The 10,722-nt window shown below is 39.0% G+C and overlaps 1 long non-coding RNA gene across 1 annotated transcript; it reads right to left on the bottom strand.

Annotated features, from left to right (window-relative positions):
* Positions 1–1,055: 1,055 nt before the first annotated feature.
* On the bottom strand, positions 1,056–5,999 carry LOC140583032 (uncharacterized). Its single transcript, XR_011985819.1, has 3 exons — positions 5,775–5,999; positions 1,335–1,407; positions 1,056–1,238 (listed from the first exon to the last, which is right to left on the bottom strand). It is a non-coding gene; the product is annotated as an uncharacterized lncRNA (long non-coding RNA).
* Between the last annotated feature and the right edge of the window lie 4,723 nt (positions 6,000–10,722).

The following is a 10,722-nucleotide window of genomic DNA, read 5'->3' as shown; positions in this document are numbered from 1 at the left end:
GGGGACAACACAGTTTTCAATACCACAGGCCCTGTGTATAGCAAAAACTGCCGTAGTTCAGTGGCTTTCCACCTATCAATTTCATGTAAACCCCGCGGTTGTCGAGCAAATTCACTTGGCATTTTCCCTCTTAGTGCAATTAGTTCTTGAGAAATTGCATCCTTTTGCCTCACAGATAAACGACAGACTTTTGGGCCACGAGTCAAGTAAATTAACAAGCGCCTAACTACTCCCAAGCAGACGATATGCATATAATCTAAGACAAATGAGCTAACACAAGGAATTCCTGCAGCAATGAAGGGGCTGATACCAGTTTGGTGCTTACTGTACTCCACTCTGAAGAAACCCTCATCTGTTCGAGAAGTGCATTCCTGTTCACTGAAAACTATTCTTCCCTCAACACGATCACCTCTGATTGAACATCTTTCACAACTGTCATATGCAGTATGACCTTTAATACATTTCAGATATGCCCTTGCTGGTGCGTCACAGATCAGAGCATCAATATTAACAGTGTAAGTCTGGCCTTTATAAACTATACCATTGTCTTTGATATGTTTGTATTCAGTCACAAAGTCTTTTAAGTACTCCTCAAGAGGAATGGGCTTACTTTGTCCACTAAAAATGGCTACAATGAATGGATCAAAATGGCCACACTTCACCAGTATTGGCCAGAATTGGACACCACTACTTTTGAAAAGTGGGATGCCGTCAATGTTTACACTGAGGTGCACATCATTACTCTCCATCTGACTTAAATAACGACAGATACCCTTTTCTAATCCGTAGTACTTGTAGTGCCCACCACATTTAGCCTCCATTGTGTTATGCTGTGGTGTAGCAAGGAGTGTCCGGCAATCCACAGGCAATAAGTGTCCTTGCTTTCTTAATATGGACAATAAACCATTAAGCGCTCTGTGTGTCAATTTGTGCTCTAAAGCCCACTGTCTCAGTTCGTCCTCAAAGCTGGTCACTTCAGCTTCATTTGGTTCCTGTTCTGAGTCAGTAGACCAATATTCCACATCAGTGCCAAAGTTAAAACTATCTGTCCCAACAGCACTGTCATTCACTAAATTATCTGGGGTCCCAGGCACATTGTCACTGCTATAACTACTCAGAGACCGAGGCGCACTGACATTATTTTCAGTGCCCTCTTGTTCATCATCACTGTCAGAAAGACGTAGCAGTTGATCCAGTTCTCTTTGGCGTTTTCGCCACTGTCTTACTCTCAAAGTCATCTGTAAACACAGGCGTTAATCCAAATTAGTTTAGCTTTACTGTTTATTTGACTTGGGCTTGTAAAAGGGGAAAGAGGATGAGATCACAACATGTACCTTGTTTAGGTGGTTTAGCTCCTAAATGGGAAGGACACCTCACTCAACGTCCAAAATGTAGAGTACACACCGCCTGACAAAGACAAAACTGGTTTAGAAAAACCCAGCTTTACAATACCCAATACTCCATCACACAACGGTGTTTGCCATAAAGAGCAGATATGTTCTCTTGAACAAGCGACATTGAACTATGGATTATAGTTGTAAGACATACAAAATAATGTACATCATGTATGTGGCCCACCAAAAAGAGTAACCTCTGGCCTAGAGCCTACAAGCACATTACCCACTATGAGTTTGTAGATGCTGTCATATGCTCGTATGTATTGTTCAACAAAAACATATCCTCTGCCATGTGGGATAGGCTGGCACCACCTAGAACAGGGTTTATGCAGGAATCCTAGAGTTGAATTTACTACCTTTTTTTCTACCTCCACAATATTTTTTACTACCACCAATCGGGCAGCGGCCTGATTGTCATCAAATATTATTTGTTTTATTGTAGTGTCAAGTTGAGTTTTGTTTGTCCTTTCCTTAACTCTAGTCCTTGGGTTATCCTAACCATAACCCTTAACCCCACCTAATAAAGTCAACTTGACACTTCTTAAAGCAAATGACACTTGACAACAGCCATAAACATTAATACAATTTTATAAGTGTGTCATGTGACACACACACTAAGACAGACACACATTCTCATACACAAAGACTAAAGTAGTGAATTATTTCATCACGAGGTAACTTGTAACAATAACTTACACTGTGGATTGAAAAACTCCAAAGAGTCCATGGAATGGTAATAGTGGTAACCATTGGTATTTATTGGTTGATGCAACGTGAGATAAAAGTTTGAACATGTCCCAAAATAAATCTTAAGAGAAAAGTTTAACAATTTTACCTGTATATACAATACCTGTATTGTTTATAAGTAATTTCTTTAAAATGTGGCGCAATGCCGAACCGAATCATGTATGCAGTCTTATCCTTGCCACACGCGAAACTTTTAGCTGTATCAGAGTCGGTGAACATGCTTCCGAATAGTTCCCCAATACCCTCATTCGAATTGTATGAATGATGGCTCACCAGAGAACTTTAGCTCTGAGCCGACGTCGGTGACAGTAAGGTCTGCTGTCTGTCTGCTGCAGCTGCTGTGGTGCTAGTCGCACTAGTTTGCTGCTGAGGTGGTGTGATGGCAATGTTTGTGCTCATAGCTGACCTTATGTTTGCATTTGCCCCGGTCTGTGTAGCATCACCGAACAACGAAATAGGGAACTGCTCCCCCCACACGCGAATCCGCTGCTGATGACTGGCGGATTCTCAATGAGATTTGATCGCAGTAACGCCGTTCCAGGTTTGATTTAGAGTTTATTTGCATATACTGCAGAATGCTTTCCGGTCATTCCCCATGACCGGCTTAAGCTAGTCTTTAAATGACGGGTTATCAAACCAACTTTTAGAAAACTTACATTTCCTCATTTCACCGGCAAGTGGCTACTAGCTAACTTAAGAGGCTTTCCTAATATCAACACGTTAGATCACCCTGGCACAACTGAGGTAAAAGGCGGAGAAATTGCTTCAGAGTCACTCTGATAGGCTATTAATTCCGACTCAGGTCCTGTTAGCACGTATATTATATATTTTTTTAATTAGATGAAGTTAAAACATGTAGATAAATGGAAAACTCATTAAGGTGGAAGATGAAAAATTTACTACTAAGTCAAATTCCATTTACTACCTTTTAATACCTTTCAAGGGTCTTAATTTTGTCTGATTTCATTTACTACCCTTTACTCCTGCGCGGATACCCTGTAGAATTAATGTCAATGTAACCTGACCTTCAGTGGCACAGTAAAAAATCGACAAGAATAAACTAAGAGTTTCTGCCTTTGGGAAAAGCTTGTGCCCTGAGTCCTGACATAATGTACACTTTTTTCATATTTTCTGACAGTATTCATAGTGAATGCGTTGGAAAAAGCTCCTAGAACATCCAAAATGAGCTAACAACGTGCAACCTTCATGTGTTCGCTTATCAGTGGGGTGTGATTAGAGACAAAACACCTCTCATGGTTTACAATAAAACTTATGTTAATTTAATGAATGATACGTCACTTAGGGTAACATCAATCAACCTTGCATCCTCCGTGAACATCGTCTACGGACGCTAGCTGGTTAACCACGAGCCAGAACTCCTTGTCATGCTGCTAGCTAGCTTTCGACCTATCCTGTTGTGAACCCTAAGGCCATGGGAATGAAAGTTATAGATTTGTGTCCAGGCAATCCGAAAAAGTGATGCGGCTTTTTTTCCATTATTCATTATTTTAGAGTTTTCATTATTATACTTAGAATTTAGATTTTACCTCAAGTTTTGCCCCCTTGTGTACTGGTATCATAAAATCCTATGTAAAATAGAAAAAAAATAAAGAACTATGAACCACAGATATTCAATTAAAGTATTATTTATTTGGTCTCTTGAATAAACATTGGCACTTAAGCCCTCTTCCTAACGTAAGGTAGGCCTAGGGCACTGCATCCATCGCAATTAAGCTAATTCATTAATCCATCCACTGCATTAAGCCTAAATCAGCGACAAGAGTAGACATGTCGTGAAAAGCCTCATACAGCATCATTTTTAATGGGAAAGACATTTTGTGTAACAGTTTGATTTTTTTTGTGGAAATAATGAACATTTTTGCCAATAATGAAATTTTTTAGCGGCGGCTGTCAAGACATGCGGGTGGTGGACGCAAATCTATAACTTTCATTCCCATGGCCTAATAGTCAAATGAATTCACAATTTGCAAGCTACAAACAGTTTACATTTATATGGAGGGAAATCCCAGACATTTTTCAAAAGGAATTGCAAATTGCATTATCTTGCTAACGTAAGATGCCTGCGGGCAACTACAAGGTTTACACACCAAAAGTTTATATCAGCGTGATAAATTTATGATAACGACAGTCGGTTATGAAAGCTGCTGGCAACAGGTATAATGATAAGGGCACCAGCAACTGACTCATGACTTGATGTAATTTGTATAAATAGTGCATTATAACTATTAATTATGTAAGAAAACAAATGTTTAGCACGATATTATATACTGATGACGATATGAATGTTCATAAACAGGACGCGGTTTCATCTTAATTCACAGTCTTTTCCTTAATTAATTAGGCATATCATACTTTCAAAGTGCATTAAGGTCCCTTCTGGTATCATCGCCGACATCACGGACCTGTCAGTCCCCAAGTCGACTACTATCCCCCTGCCCCCCTTAATTGGAAGCTAGCAAAGTGCTATTAAGGTCCCTTCTGGTTTCATCGCCGACCTGTTAGTCCCCAAATCGACTACTATCCCATCCCAACTACCTAGCTGGCCAGCTTGCAGCTTGTAGTTGCCCGCAGGCATCTTACGTTAGCAAGATTAGTTTGGTGATAATTAATACAGCTAGCGAATTACTTACATAAAAACCTATTAGTTGGGGGGCGCAATAAGTTATCGTAGATAACTATATCGAAGAGAACTCTATCGGCAGTCTATCGCTCATTCTGCTAGTCCCCGATCTAGAGGATTGAATTTCGGACCGTATTTTAAACCACTGAAATTGTGGCAGCGTATTTGAAACAGCGAAAATAACGGGACTGAATATTGTAAAGCAGAAATAAGAGGACTGAATGCTACTGCTTGAATAATAAAGATGCTAATAAAACACATGGAATATTTTCAACTGAATTTGTTCTTTTGAAATTTATTTTGAGGCGAAATTAAATTAACTGAATTCATGTGGTTGAATTATAAACATGCACTTTAAAATACGTATATTTTGGAACTTAATTTTGGATTATTCGATAAGTGTAATTCAACGTGTTTTTTTCATCAACGACTTTTGTCATTAATTTACTTCCACACCCCTCTTGGTCGTCGACTGCGAGTGACGTCACCCCCCATACAATCACGCCCCACAGTATAGACCCACCCCTGACCCCTGTAAGATATGGGTAATGCAATTGCAAATGAACTTTGCCTTTTCATTTGAAATGTGGCAGTGTTCGTTCGCGAAAGCGAAAAAGCAAACGGTAATGCAAAATTTGCAATTGCATTTGAATTATGTCACACTTTATGCGTCCACATATGGAAAACGCAATTGCAAATGCAATTTGCAATTCCTTTTGAAAAATGTACGGGATTTCACTATACATTTACATTAAACGACATGCTCTCTCGTGGACAATCAAAATACCATTGAAACTGAAGCAAAAGTGTACATAGCAGCAAGCTAAAGCAAAACAAAAAAATCTGTGCCGTTAAGACATGTTAACTTTGGGAATTTAAGATAATAACGCTAAACTAACTAACACTATACGTACAAATGGACATAGAATTTACTATATAGGCTCACCAAACTTACCTTCAGTTTACAATAAAACGATGTGTGGACTCACCTTAGGGATTGATTTACAGTAGGTAGTGTGCGGCCGTTAGCATTGCCTTGAATCGCGCCAAAATGTCTGGCTTGTTGTTTCAGCCAATCAGAGTGGCGTTGACTGCTTGAATCCTTTGGTTGGTCCTTGACTGTCATGGCGTCACTTTTTAGGGTGGATATCGGCTATCATGAAATTATTTTCGGAACTCTATAATTTCCCACAAATTGCATTTCCTAATAAATAATCAAGTATATGGATAAATACATATATGCATAAACAAATAAGTTGATTCATTTAAATAAATAAACCAGTTAAAAAAAAACAGGAACAAAAAAATCCCGTACTGAATAAATCAATAGGCTAAAACATAATAAATCATGTTTGTTTATAAATAATCTGTATTCACATTTATTATGTTGATAACAACAACGTTGATATTTGTAAATAAAACTATATTTCCTGCACCTGTCATAGTCGTCCACATGACGTCCAAAAAAATTACGTTCAAATGTTGAATGTCATATTGACGTACAAGTTGGGTCATGGATGGACGTTCAAATTGTGGACCTATTTTGGACGTTGTATAGATATCCAGAATTAGTCATGGACTGACGGACCCAATATAGACATGATCTGCACGTCTATCCGACATCCAATGTTTAGTGGGTTATTTCTCATCTTTTTCACATATTGTCAGAAAAACAAATTGCACAGCTAGCAGTGAGTGTCTGGCTCACTCATTGGCTGTGCTGCGGCAACTGCACATCCAATGGCGCGGGCGCAAAGGGGGCACGGCCTTAGCCCATATTATTCTTTTACTGTCTATGATATTAGTCCTCGAAAAATGCCATTTTAGCAGGTTTAACGACAACTTGCCAGGTTACTATAGTGCGGCCGGCTACGCAATACTCGTTCCCTACTCAGGGAACTGAGGTTACGATAGTAACCGAGGAGGTCCCTTTCGAACGGCCACTTCGTATTGCGTAGTTAAAAGTTACGCAGTGGGGACGCCATGCAAAACGCCGCACTATAAGTAAGTGGTTGCCTTCTGCAGCTCAGGACCCCTCAACTCAGGATTTACACACAGTTCTACAGTATAAATCACTACACCTGCTGTTAATATTTACATAGGTCAAGTAGAAAAATTGTCCATAGGTTGTTTTAAAAGTTAATTTGATGAAAATTTGATTAGACTAAAATAAAAAAGCTTTATGCATTTTGTTTGTGATTTGTGTCGTACGACTATTGTGCATCTGACATAATACTATTATGGTAAATGTGATGTCCTAATTATAAAATATAAAAATCGCAATTTTTTTCACAAATTTCTGGAAATTACCATCACGAAATCAGTCATTTTGATTGCAAAAATCACACAAAAAATCGTGAAATCCTGGAGGGACTGGTTTGATAAAGTTAACTACAGAATCTTTGCTAGCGCTATCTTAGCAAAAACATGTTAACATTGCTTACAAGTTTACTGGTTTACTTCGACAGTGCTTCCAGTGCTCCTTCCACAATTTAGTTAACAAACCTAAAATAAGTGAGAGCAGCAGCTAAATATCCTTTCATATTTTGACAAACAACACGAGGATTTGTGACTCACCAAGAATTGTCTTCAAGTTGTAAGTAATGTTAGATGGATTCTTTCTCCCGCCTACTGTCATAACGTCAGAGAATGTTCTGGTATCGCTCAAGCCAAAGCCGCAAAGATAATATAAAGCCAAGACCTCTGCTTCTTCTCCCAAGTTGCATCGACACATTACTGCCGCCAATTGTTTGGGGGTGGAATTGCATCAGTAATCGTTGTGAAGAATTCTCCGGTTGCTCTTCTCGTCGACGATTGATGGAAGGGGGGCCAATCAGGGGCCAATCAGATTTCAGAAGGGGCCAGGGCCCCTATGGCCCCGCCTCTAGAACCGCCCCTGTGTAGGAGGGTACGAGAGTGGCTATTTCTGAGCTCCGAAACACGTCGGCAGTGCTGTATCTAATTTCCCCGTTTATTCGTTTTAATTTTACTTCATATTATTTTATTTAGTTTTATTTAGTTTTGTTTTTATTTTTATTTTAAGTTATCTCCACTTTACAATGTCTGTAAGGGAAATATCAAAGACATAATTGTGAAAAAACAACACGATAGTTCTGCTTCTCAGTTTCATCATCTTACTTTATGCTACTTAACTGCTGTCTTACATTCTGATACGGTACATTGTTGCTTGTTCAGTAGCCACACCTAGGTCAAATCTGATGAAAGCGGTGTTAATTAGTCACCCCTTTGACAGAGCTGACCTGTACACCCCAGTTATGAAATCTTTCCAGGATTACAATTTCTATTTATGGTGATGCAGCAGAAGTGCTTTTCACTGCAGTGTCCCTGATTTTTCCCTTGTTGCTTTGGGGTCACAGGATTTGGTGGCTGCTGTCAAATATTGTGACCCCTCTGTTGAAGGTGGATGGTGCAACCCAGCCATGAAATCTTTATAATATTATCATGCACAATGAAGACAAGTCACCTGAAGTGCTTTTCACTGCAGTGTCCCTGATTTTTTCCCTTGTTGCTTTGGGGTCACAAGATTTGGTGGCTGCTATCAAATATTGTGACCCCTGTGCCTTGTTTCTTCTACAGTAAAGTCTCCACTGTTTTTGGTCATGAAACCTTTTTGTCATGGTCTATGATCTTAAGCATAAGGCTTACTTTTCTGTTACTGTGTAAAAAATGCTCCTATAGAATTTGATAAAATGTTTGAAACATGGAAATAATTCCTTGATTCTACATTATTACCCCCATAGAATGAAAGTGTGAATTCAACATACACAAGTATTCACATTTTAAATGTAGCACAATGTATTACAGTAAGCAAAACCTTAATAAATTTGACAACTGATAAATTAAATTAAAATTATTTCTTGTTATGTATGCCTTATCTTGATATAGCATATCTAACTCCAGAATGCTCAAGTTACAAGCTACTGGAAGGGGTGAGGAGCTCAAAACTGGCACGCTGCACAACTGTAGGACGTCTTGGGGTTCGGCCATTGGATACACTGCATATGGTACCATCGGTTACACATGTCACACTGGATCTGTAACATCAAAGGTCATAACAATGCTGAAACATTTTAGCTGTAATTTACACAACCTCAGCTTTATAAACCTCTATTAATGCAATCAAGAAACTAATGTCAAAATGCCAAAAGTCTTGTATTTTGGTTGGTTACTTATGGATAAGGTTAGGACTGGGTAGTGGTTACAGTTGTCATTGTTGGATTAGGGTTATGCCCATAGAAACTAATGGAGAGTCCCCACAAAGATATAGATACCTAAGCTGTGTGTGTGTATGTGTGTGTGTACATATACAAACACACACACCAAATGTTTTTGTTTATATTAATCTTTTATTAATCTTTAATTCTATGTGGGGTTAATGTCTTACTTTTTTTGGCTACGGTTTTATAGCCGGTTACCTTTGAAGTTAGCCCTCTGTTACTGTATTTGTCTATTTATCTGGGCTTTGGAGCAGCGCGCATATAGACACATTTTTTTCTCTCTGTTCGTGTGTAGGGTAGGCCTATGCTGCTCTGCTGATTACCTTACCAATCATACAGAAATTGGAGGCTCTCCTTTTCAGGATGTTTATCGGCATCTTTGGGATATTCACCCTCAAGAAGAAACCTTTTCAGTTCCACAATCATGCCATTATGCATTATGTACGGTAGGGTGACCAGATAATCCATGTCAGGGAGGACACTTTGAGCTACTTCAGGTTTTACAAACTACTTTCAAATTGAAAGGCTCCTGTGCTCGGCTAATTAGTTCAGCTCTTCTTGTGCTTTGACTGGTTTATTTCCTTGACTGAAAGACTCATCCAGCTGTTTCACATTAACATTAGTGACACATGCATGATTATAGGAGACTGACCAATCAGCACACAGCAAGAACTCAGTGCTCAAGTGAAATCCAGGTCCGTTTAATTGAAATGGTAATTTACAATTCCTGTCCTAGCTCAGAGTGTCCTCCCTGACATGGATTATCTGGTCACCCTAATGTACGGATATAATTAGATTGCTATGTCTAACGACTTAATGTGTAGTAACACACCCGGACATGCAAATATACGCCGTACAAATGTTAACTCTCGTGAGATTAACTCACGTTAATGTTAGCACCAGGTTACCCATCTCTGTTTATAGAGACAGGTAGCAACGTAGCACAACCAGATCGTACCATAACAAACATTATTTGTTTGTATAATCCAGAATGTGCTAGTTCGAAATAGAAATGGAAATGTCTATAAAAGTGAACCAAATGCCATGTACCTGTTATAATCTGCAATTGTTGCTTTGCAGCTTTCCCAAAGAAGACAATTACATCCTCGTAGCTAGGGGGCAGTCATATCATGCGCAGGGCCAGGAACAAATAAATTCAAGGACACCAACAGAATGAAATGGTAAAGTAAGCGAAATCAAATACAAATACTACCCACCCGTGTCATATTTAATAAACCAATAACTTAGATAAACAGCAGGTTTACACGTGGGTTGTCAGAATGTTGTGGAGAAGTGTGCTCATGTAGTTGAGAGGTGGCCGGGCGTTAGCTTGCCAGATGCAAGTTGACATGTATAAATCTGACGATGGTATAAGGTGCAACAAATAGACCCAACAAGAAATATGATGCGGTCAAAATAATATGTGCTGTGAATTTCTTGCCAACTAGAGCCACGGCGGGCAAATGATAAATGAAACCTATTGTCCTATCTTAAAACTTCGTAGCTACAGTTAATGTTGTCGTTAGCTGTGTGACCCTTTTGTCTTCTTGCTGGCTCATGGAAGTCTTTATCAGTTTAAATTTGCGATTATAGATCTACTTTTATTACATTACTTTTCGTTCTTTTACTTTATGCCATATAGATTTAGGAGGGCAAGCATACTATAATACAGATTGAAACAAAAAAAAAAAAACACGTT

The sequence above is a fragment of the Paramormyrops kingsleyae genome, chromosome 25 (genome assembly GCF_048594095.1).
Source record: "Paramormyrops kingsleyae isolate MSU_618 chromosome 25, PKINGS_0.4, whole genome shotgun sequence".
Taxonomy (NCBI): domain Eukaryota; kingdom Metazoa; phylum Chordata; class Actinopteri; order Osteoglossiformes; family Mormyridae; genus Paramormyrops; species Paramormyrops kingsleyae.
Note: the sequence above shows the minus strand (reverse complement) of the source record. Positions and strands in the feature narration are given on the sequence as shown.